Source organism: Xiphias gladius, chromosome 23, assembly GCF_016859285.1.
Source record: "Xiphias gladius isolate SHS-SW01 ecotype Sanya breed wild chromosome 23, ASM1685928v1, whole genome shotgun sequence".
In the NCBI taxonomy this organism is placed as follows: domain Eukaryota; kingdom Metazoa; phylum Chordata; class Actinopteri; order Istiophoriformes; family Xiphiidae; genus Xiphias; species Xiphias gladius.
The window spans coordinates 1731564-1741968 of NC_053422.1; the positions used below are offsets into that span (position 1 = coordinate 1731564).

Genomic DNA, 10405 nt, shown 5'->3' on the forward strand with positions numbered 1-10405 from the left:
CAGCCGGCACCACCGGCCAACCCGCCAGCTCTGAACTCGTCGTCTCCGTGGGCTGAACAACAGGCGGGATTAACCCGGCTCAGTCTCTCCATGTTAAATATCCATCAAAGGCTCTCTCAAATGACAGTGCGCTCTCTGGCAACTCTTTGAGGCCTCATCGTTCTGCAAACTAACACTTTTATTTTTCCTGCACTTTTCAGCCTCACATCTCTGCCTCGAACCGTTCAGTGTCATCTGAGTCTGAGACGTGTGAGAGCAGCAGAGATGCATAAAACATCATTAACACAAAGAGACAAAAACATGTTTTTGGTTTTAGACATTCGGGAGACACTTCATGGTGACGATTTCAGGAGAAACGGGAGGAAGCTGTGCATGAAGATGAGATAAACACCGTCCTTTGAATTAAACACAGTTAAGGGCTTCCCGAGTTTCTCAAGTTGAGTTGCAGTTGACTGTCGCTGCCAGGAGACATTTTAGTCCACTGAATGTGGAAACGGGTGGAGGAACACAAAGAGCAGGGATGGAAGCAGAAGTTGATTTGTCCATTCGTCTTCTCTGTTCTTCCGGACACGACTTCCACAGACTTTCATCTTGTCCAACAGACAACCTCTCTTCTTTTAACTTAAAGATTCTCCCTAATTTTACTTGTCTGTTCTCATATTATACAGGATATCCTGTCTCTATGTGTAGAATAGTGTAAACATCTCGTTTTCTCTCAGTAGGAGGCTCCTTGGTTTGATCCTCATTATGGCCGACTCCTGTCAGTTGTCACCCTAAGCCCTTTAGGGGGCCTTGCGCACAGCGGACATTGAACAGGCTGTTTTCTAACGTGGCCTGTGACCCCCGCTGTGGTAGTAAGCTAATGATATGCTAACTCATAGCCATGGTGGTAACACTAGATTGTTACTGTAGCTGGTGAGCTACTAAGCAGGGAATGCTAATATCAGTGGCCTACCGTAGAGCAGACAGATGAACTGTTTAATCTGTACTTTACAAATTTGCTCTTGTGCTTTTGATTTTACAAAGGTTTTGGCACCTGGAGAGCTCCAGAGATGATGGACCTGCCATCCCTAGTTACAGGGGGTTTAGCAACCTGTCAGTTAAGGTAACGTCCTAAAAGTAAAATCAAATTTCTAGAATCGCGATCAGAAGGAGAAAAATTTGTAGTCATTATAATTATCAGCCGCAACAGCATGGCTGAAATTTTCACCTTGTGAGTCTCTGTGTGTGTGTGTCATCACACACACACAGAGACTTTTGAGTTCTTTGGTAGGTGGGTGTCTGTCTGACAGATTTTGTCACTGCCATAGCGTCACAACGGTGCAAGATACAGTCACGAGACTTTACAGGTGTGTAGTTGAGATCAAAATGAAGACCCCCCCCCCCACGTCCCTGGCCCACGTTCATTTTGAGCCACGGATGACCGTATCCCAGTTTCATTCATTCCCGTCAGCTCTAAGACATCAGGTAAAAGCAGGGACTCTCTTGCGACGGGATCACATCAGCTGCGACGTCCGTCGATTATGTAGCAATGACTACTGAGTGTTTCTGGGTCAGAACGTCGCGGCTGCTGTGATCCCGTCGTAAAATGGTCTCCAGTCACAATGGACAATGCTCCTCACGTGACGTGACCTATTTTCCATAACCAATAATGAAATTTAGCTTTGTCATTAATGTCAGTAATGAATTAAAAAAAGGTTTTGATAAGACGATGAATAATAATATATTAAAACTGATACACATTATTGGCGCATCTGCAGTGTAAACCAAAAACAAACAAACAAACAAACAGACAAAAAAAAAAACACTGTGATTGTGGCCACCGCCTTTGTCTGGGTAAAATATTGAACTTAACTTTTCAGAAACTTTTTGGAACGAGGTTCGAAACTTTGGTGAAGAACAAAAAGATAAAAAAGAGCAGGAAAAAAATGGAATAAAATACAGAACAAAACCATAAAATAAGCAGAACTAAGAGGAGAAACTGCACCCCAAGTCTGAATTAAAAAACTAATGATCATAAAAAAAAAATGTGTTATTGAAGCTGCTGACTGGTGAGTAACATCAGCAGCGCTTGCTAATTACCGGAGCTACCTGCTAAAACTGTAATTTTCAGAGGTGATCCAAACTCTTTTAATCAGCTGTGCATACATAATGCTGGAGTGATAAAGTGGTGCTGCAGTGAGACTGTAATAATAACAATAATAAAACATATCTGAACACAATGGCTGCTGAAAGTTTCCGCCGGAGTGAATCATTTGTTAATTTTGCATGAATAAATTATCTCTTCATGCATTAAAAACACTCTTAATGAGGAAATCTTTCTTTGTTCTTTCACTTGGGATGGAGAGTGTTTGTGTGTGTGTGTGTGTGTGTGTGTGTGTGTGTAAAGGAAGCTGAGGTCTGAGGTTCAGTGAATGATTTTCAGTATCAATTTGTCTTTCATAAACCTAAACACACACACTCAAAGAAATGCGCAATGCTTTTGCAATTGGTGCCAATATCGTAACGATCAGTGTCAATATCGAAGTTCCAAAGTGTTACTTCAGTCGAATTAAGGCATTGAAAAAGTCAGAAGTAAAACGTACAAGCGTTGAATGTTTTTTTTGTTGTTAATAAACAAAGTTCAGGCGGATTATCGCGCAGAAGAGGAACAGAAGTTGGCTTTGTCCCCTAACGAAAACACCTGTCTCTACCTCTGATTGCTGATTGGCTGCAGCTGTGACTGCTCTCCCAGGTGAGTGCGGCCACAGGATCCTGCAGGCCGGGCCCACCCAGGACAGGTATCCACTATCGGCATGTTAACGAGGGAAGCACGCTGATACGAGGGAGCCGACCCGAGGTTTGATTTAGAGCTGGTGTAGAAATAAATGACACGAGACAAGTGAAAGTTTTGCATGATTGTGTGAAGATAATCATTTTTATTCGAAGTATGAAGAGTTCAGTATTGACCTTGAAAAAAGTGGTTTGACAAAACAATCCCAAGTCAAGGCCAATTTACCATCTTTTTTCGGAGTTTTCATCCAGATTATATGGGCTTCATCAGAGGGCAGAGTTTGCTCAGTTGTCACGGAGACGGACTTTTTGACCCGTAAGCTCAGAAGCTGTTTCATCCGCAGAATTGTAAAAACTTCTCGTCAGTGTCGGCCCAAAACTTGACATTGCAGAAAGAGAAATTTGATAAAACAGTCCCAGCTCAAGCTCCACTGTCTGGTTTCACTGGGACGGATTCGGATTTTAACATTTTAATGGCACTGACTTTACTAAAAGTAAAACCTTTGACCAAAACAGGATGTTCATCAGTTTTAGCACCACTTGGAAACTTCTGTTATGTTCTATACTACCTGCTTTGTTTTTAGATTTGCAGCATGTTTGTTAATGTATTTGTTAGTGTTTTGGTGCATTTGGCGTTTTTGTTTGTTTGTCTGTTTATATACAAGAGGCCATTTCTCATCCATAGTCCCTGGACAGATGTGACAGAGTCACTCTAAAAAAAAGAACCTAAGATTGAGATTACAAAGTCATTGAGACCAACTGTGAGCGGGCCGAACTGTAAGAAGGAAGGAAGGAGAATATTAAAATGATGGAAAACATCACTGTCAGGTACTGTTTAAGAGATGCAACACAGAGTCTCATAGTAGAAGATTTACAAAACAATAAAAGGAGAGACATCAATGTTGATAGAAGTAGGGACCAAGTGAGACCAGATCGTGCTGCATCCTTAGACACCAACTGAAACATGCAAAGCAGACGCACAGACATAAAAGCTTGCTCGGTAAATGAAACATAATACGAGCAAACCACAACACAGACATGCACGAGGGTACGTGAGGGCAGCCTGGCAATGGCGAGGCAGCGGCAGATGGGCGCAGGCAGCAGGGGAAGTCCAGCACAGAGAGACTGAGGACGGGCAGCAGTTGGTTTACGTGCTCGGGTTGCAGCGCATTGATCATTCTCTGTTTTCATCATCTATTGTTTTTCATTCTTTCAATCGGTCTTTTAATCAATGAAATGCCAAAAAGTTTTCCCTCACTGATTTTCCCTCATCTACAGATCACCTGACCCACTCACCTGTCACCTGCCAGCAGCTGCTCCTTATTCACAATCAGCCTCGGTGAGTTTATGTATAGAGGTGGGTTCTCAGCAGGCGTTCCCCAGACTGTGGTGTAGTTTCCCGTGTTTTGACTCGTGTTGACGCTTCTGCTCTGGTGTTTGTCTGGTTCTGGTGTCCTGCCCTGTTGACACCAAGAAGCCTGCTTTTTAACCACCACTTTCATCTGGATCTGGATTTGGATTTGGATTAAACTGCGTGTTGCCGGCAGCTTTCACCTGTGACAGTGCAGCCTAAGAGTTTCTTCTCCGGAGACAAATCCCTTCCACGTATTTAAGATGCCCATGCGTGGAAGGAGGGACAGAGAATCTTGGGAAGCGTGTGCCAGATTATTCAGATGAAAAGCAAAAGTGTTCCTTTAAAAGAATCCTGGATCCGCACCAATGGCTTAACTTTCCACCAAATGTCACTGACATTTTTCAGGTTTTAGAGAAATCCCGGTAACTTCAACAGGACAGAAAACAAAACCTCTTAGTGGGGTACGAGTTGTGACTTACGTTGTTTTCTTCCGGGCTTTAGTGTCTGTTTTTGCTTTTAATGTAAACTTGGCACCGTTAGACTGCCAAGTTAACATTGGGTCCATCATTGACTCTCGTTCAGCGATGACGAAATAAAGATTCTCGGCTTTATCTATTAATTTTATTTTTAAATTTGATGCTCTGCGTTAGGGATCAATCGTTGTCACGTCACTGACAAATGGGAGGCTCGATGCTGAGGAGCATGGCCACGCTGCCGTCTGGTTTCCCCACGTACACTCTGACTTGTGAAGTATGGATGCCCATTTCGTATTTGTCTTCTTCTTCTGTGGTGGCAGTTGCAGGAAGCTGCAGGAAGGAGCTGAGCCGGGAGGTCCGGGGGATAAACTTTAATTATACATGCCAGTGTCAGGGATACAGAGTGCTGAGTGGACAGAGTGATTGATTGGCTGTCAACAGGCGGGGGGGTGATGGAGGTATCCGTGGCGACGAGCAGCGGGCCCTTCATCACCTGAGAGGCAGCGGGCATTAAGGCAGCTGTCAGGGACTTTGATTTGGAGTGGGAATTACCACACTCGCTCACACACTCTCGCACACGTATGCTTGCATAACGCACAGTCTCACACAATACCCCAGCTTGCATAATATACACGATACACTCACACACACACACACACACTCTCATTGTGGCTGTCCCCGTAGGCGGATGCTGCAGCGGCTCCTTGATGTGACACCGCATGAATAATTTGCGAGCGGCAGTTCAGGCTGGAGGTGAAACAGAAACGCGAGGCTGAAAAATCCCACGCTTCCCAAACACACCTCGTTGCTCCAAAGCTCAGCATTGGGCTGGCAGGACAAATTTGAACTAGAAATATCCAACCTCACGTGGAGCGGGTGCTGAAGAGGATCACCTAAGGCTTTGTGCCAACCCACATCTGCATCGGTACGGATCACTAGGACTGTCAACGGTCAGCCGGCTGCCTGCATAAAGATATGCGACCTGCAGCTGTGTGACTGGAAGAGCTAGTGGCACAATCACAGGCTGTCATTTGCAAATTCGACCGCTTGCGATCTCAGGGGACAGGTCCGGCCTAGCGCGAGCCGGCCTGAGCTCAGGCGCTGGCGAGAGCATGACCGTAGCGGTCATGTGGCAGCCGCAGACGAACTGAAGAAGCACCTTTGGGTTGAGGCCGTGATGGACAATAAACGATGACCCCCCGAGGTGTTCGGGTTTACGTTTTGTCTGCCTCTGGACTTGAGCGGGGCAGCCCGACCTCGCCGGGCGGACGTCAGCGCGGGGAACGAGTGGAGCGACGGCGTTAAACTTGGTTGAGCTCACCTGGGTTGCAGCTCAGGCCTGCATCCGCCTTTCTGTTGCCTGGCAACCAAAGCATTTCTGTGTGGACGGCCTGCTAGCATCCGGTGCAGCCATAAGACTTAGTTCAACCCCCCCCAGACCTAAATAAATAATAATTCTAATTAGGATTAGATGTTTCACAGTAAAATGCTTCAAGGCGAGAGGAGAAGATTACAAGGCCTTTAATGTGAAACTCGTTTTAAGAAGCGTCGACTTTTGCATGAAGAGTAAAGAGCAGAAAAGACAATAAAAACAGAAAATGGCAGCAAGCCGATTATACAGTATATCAACCTTTTTATATGCCAGCTACAAAAATAATGTACTGTGAACATCAGCACACAGTGAAAACTATATAAAGTGTTACAGCTCAGTGTGGAAGTGGGACAGACTCTGCGGCTGCTTCACTTAAATAGAATCATCTTCCCTGTGGTCTCGGTACTTTTTCATTTCAGAAGTGCAGCTCCTCCAACTGAAATGAGCTGAAATTAACTCCACCCCCCTCCCCCCCCTCCCAGCATATTGAACGATGCTATCGGAGCAAAAGTGACAGCTCGGCTCTGCTTTATTTACTTTATTTGCCGCGGTCAGAATGCGAAGCTCCTCATATTCAGCCTGATGAGAGGCTGCAGATCAGCGTGTCATCAATCAGCCGGGTTGAGCAAACATTAGCACGGAGAGAGAGCCAGGCAGGGAGAGTCGCCTCATTTGCAAAGCGAATGCACTCCTGCATTTATCCTGACATGGTTTATGATTACCAACCCCGCCAATAATGAAAGTCGGGAGGCAGCAGTTATCTAAAAAACCGACTGAAGAATCAGCTCTGGACAAATGATAAAGCCTTTTAGCAGGAGGAACGTTTTTCGGCTGAGCCGCCTCTGAACTGCTTCCCTGAAAGCATTCACGTACACCCCTGTCCGCAAGGCCTCCTTTGGCCAACGTTTGGAATGTGTCTCCAATCCATTCTACATACTGATTGGACACAGCATTTACTACACAGTGCAGCTACGACAGTTATTCAGTCAACTGGTGACAGAAAATGAATCGGTTTTGATAATCTGATCTTTTGAAAATGTTTTTATGCAAAAATGTCATATAGTTGGTTTCAGCTCCTCAAATGTAATTTTTTTTTTTTTTTTTGCTATTTAATTGAATATATTTTTGCCTTTTGACTTCACATCGTTGGTTCGAGGAAATATTGATTACACCGAATGTTGAATAAAATAATGGACAATACGTTAAAGTGCCAAGTCTCTCAGCTTTAGTCTGAGCAGGTTTACATCAACATACAAAGAACTGTGTGGGGGATGAAGCCTTTAAACACATAGTGCCCAAATTCTAGCCGTGCGTCATTTCAGTGTTAGCTCATGCACAAAAAAAGGCTTGGGAGTCGCCATTTAGATCGAGGTGGAGCTGTCTGTCAGCATAAGGGGTGAAGTGACCACCTTCTGTAGCGGTTTTACTCCACCAGCAGTTTCTAGAGCCCAGGGGATCATGTCCCATGTCTCCTATGGGGGTGGTTCTAGGTAGAGCGAGTGGTCCGCTAATCACCGGGTTCCCGTTTTGATCATCAGCACATTCAGATATCCGCTGCATTTGGGCTGCCTACCGTCTAGTTTGAGTACACTTCACTTTGTCACTTTTGTGGCGCGATCACACCACACACTCGGTCTGCTTAGAACCGGCATGTAGTGTGGAACTGATATACATCATCCCGGGGCCCTTGACCGTCCGGCTCCGAGCCCTGACCTCCACCACATCCAACGGCTTTTGGGATGAATTGCCACACAGACCTTGAGCCAGACCTTATTGCTCAGCATCAGTTTGAATGGAAGCAAATCCCCAAGAAACCAAATCAGTGGAGGCTGGTATAGCAGCAGGTTAATGCCCATGGGGCTGCAATCACAGGGTGTCCACATACTTTTGTGCATGTAGTGTGCTTTTCGAACAATTTTTTTCAAATTATTATTATTATTTATTTTTTGATTCTATCCAGCGCGATCTTTGAGATCTCCAGGTGTCTCATGTCCAGTTTTTCCACTGTCAAAGATTTGGAAAAGGATAAACGACGGTGAACTTGGTGAAGCGCGTGTTGAAGCCTGTTGCTGTTTACTTAGTAAATCCCGTCCCAACTCTCCCGGTCTAATTGTTGACCTCATCTGCAGTGGAGCTACAGCTTTGGGTTCGTCTGCTTTCATGAATCAAACATGCAGCATCTTCTGTCAATAACAGCCTGACTGAAAATGGAAAAAAAAAACAAATCACATGTTAGCTCTTTTCCATGAAATTATCCTTAACATGGTGCTTGAGTAGCTTTTCTCTCGTCCTCTCAGGACGCTGCCTCCGCATCTGAGACTCCCAGCTTGCCGCCGCCAGCAGTAGTAGAAACATTGAATATTGATGCATTTATTATTATTCAAGGACATGTGGACACACAAGCCTGCGTTTGTGAAATTGGTCTCGCTTTTGATGTGAATTGATAGACTGTGAACCTGGTACTGGCGTCGCAGCCCGGGAGACATTCTGAACCACGTCTACTGCATTTCATATAATAGCCTTTTTTTGTTGTTGTTTTCTTGTATATACCTACAGTATGTATACTGCTTGTATATCAGGGCGTTTCTGAATAGAAAAGAGAACAGCCCCATAAATTGTCTGGGAGGAAGTGATTCCCTCCTGTGATTTACTGCTTTGGTTTTTTTTTTTTTTTTTTTTTTGATGTTTTTTCGTCACATGAAAAATAAAAAAAAATAATATAGAAAAAATAGAAGCATCTATTTCCCTGTATTGAAAGATTGAAAGGAAGATTTGAAACATTTATAAGAAAACATCTCAAAATGTGTGCGTAAGAAAATCTTTGATTCTGGTAGGAAAGTGTTTGTTAACCGGGTGTGTGTGCGTGTGCGCGTGTGTGTGTGTGTGTGTGTGTGTGTGTGTGTGATCATAAGAAAACCCCACAGGGAGGACATGGAGAGTAGCTATGAAGGACAGGAAGATGGAGAGGAGGTGGGACCTGTGAAAAATGAGAAAAATGAAAAAATAACAGGAACGGGTGAAAGGAGAAAAGGGTAGGAGGAAGAAGAGGAAGACGGGACGTGGAGAATGAAAGAGGGAAATCCAGCAGCGGAGGAGGAGGGAAAGACACAGGAAGAGAACGTTGAGGAGAAAAAAATGAAGAGAAAACAGGGGAAAGGGGAAACAAGAGCATAAAGAAGAGGGAAGAGCAAACGAGCTTCACAAACTCCAACTGTTTCCAATGTCTGGTCTGAAAAATACGGACCCGAACAGAACACGGCAACATTCTCAGCGAAGGCAGCAGCCTGGTCCAGACTAAGATATCTCAGCAACTACTGGATGGTTTCAAGTTCCCCAGAGGATAAACTTGAATGTCTTTGTTGATCCTCTGACCTTTCCTCTAGCGCCACCAGCAGGTCGACTCCTTTGCTTCACAGTTAGGTAAGTCGGACTGACTGCCGGTTGTCTGGGACCTCAGTCGGCCACGCTCGGCATCCTTTTGGCCTGGAGCCTTACCCGGGGAAATCTGCACTTTTCCAAACCCCTGCAGGACTCTGACAGTGGGGGCTGCTGGCGGAGACTTCTGAGAGTATCCTCCCAGTTCAACAAGCTCCGAGCGCATGACCACATCAGTGACATCGGCCAGTGAGATCAACCAAAAAAGCGAGGTCTGCCAGCCACACAGGGTGGCGCAGTTCAACGAGGCCGTGACCTTCTTTCTTTCAAAAAATCTTCCATTTCATATCTCAGAGACTGAAGCGCTCCAGCACTGTCCCCCGATAAGGCCAGGGCACGTGGCGGCGGTAGATTACATCCGATACTTTGGTTTACGGCCAAACAGCTGCAAATCTAACGATTCCCAGCAGCCTCAATTGTTCTTTGTGTCTAGTGCTAATTAGCATGTCTCAGCAGTCTAAATCAGATATTGATTCGACGTAGCTTTACTGCACCTTGTATTTAGTTAGCTGAGTGAATTGATTGCTTAAAAACTATTCATGGCATTATTTTCGAAAACATCTTCACTTTACTTTTCTTGCCTAAAACTTTTGCACGGTAGCGTGTGTATATAAAAAAACAAACAAACAAACAAACTGCTCCTTTTCGATCATTGAATGTGTATTAATTTCTTACAGATTATACTTTGTGTGGAGTCCTTCATGTTGGACGTGCACTGAAGTGATTAAAGTTGAATAAAATAATGAAAAAAATAAAGAACGAATGCAAACTTTACACACGTGTGATTAATATGAGCATTGCTATGGACCACATACAATCAGTTTGCACACGCCGTGGACGCATCCCGGTGAGAGTGAGGAGGTCGGGAAGCAAAGGGGGATAGAGGTGGGACAGAGATGAGAGGATAGAAAAGAAACTGAGCAGGTAGCGAAGAGACGGAAAGGTAGAAAAGCGCAAGAGGAGGTAGGGAACAAAAAGATGAGGTGCGGAAGTAAA

At 44.8% G+C, this 10405-nt stretch overlaps 1 long non-coding RNA gene across 2 annotated transcripts; it reads left to right on the forward strand.

The window, feature by feature from the left end:
• The first annotated feature begins 2738 nt into the window (after positions 1 to 2738).
• LOC120784979 lies at positions 2739 to 10194 on the forward strand. Of its 2 annotated transcripts, none has more exons than XR_005706529.1 (3): positions 2739 to 2839; positions 4051 to 4111; positions 8887 to 10194. It is a non-coding gene; the product is annotated as an uncharacterized LOC120784979 (long non-coding RNA). The 2 variants fall into 2 exon arrangements; XR_005706528.1 differs by having other exon boundaries at positions 2838 to 3088.
• Positions 10195 to 10405: the final 211 nt, after the last annotated feature.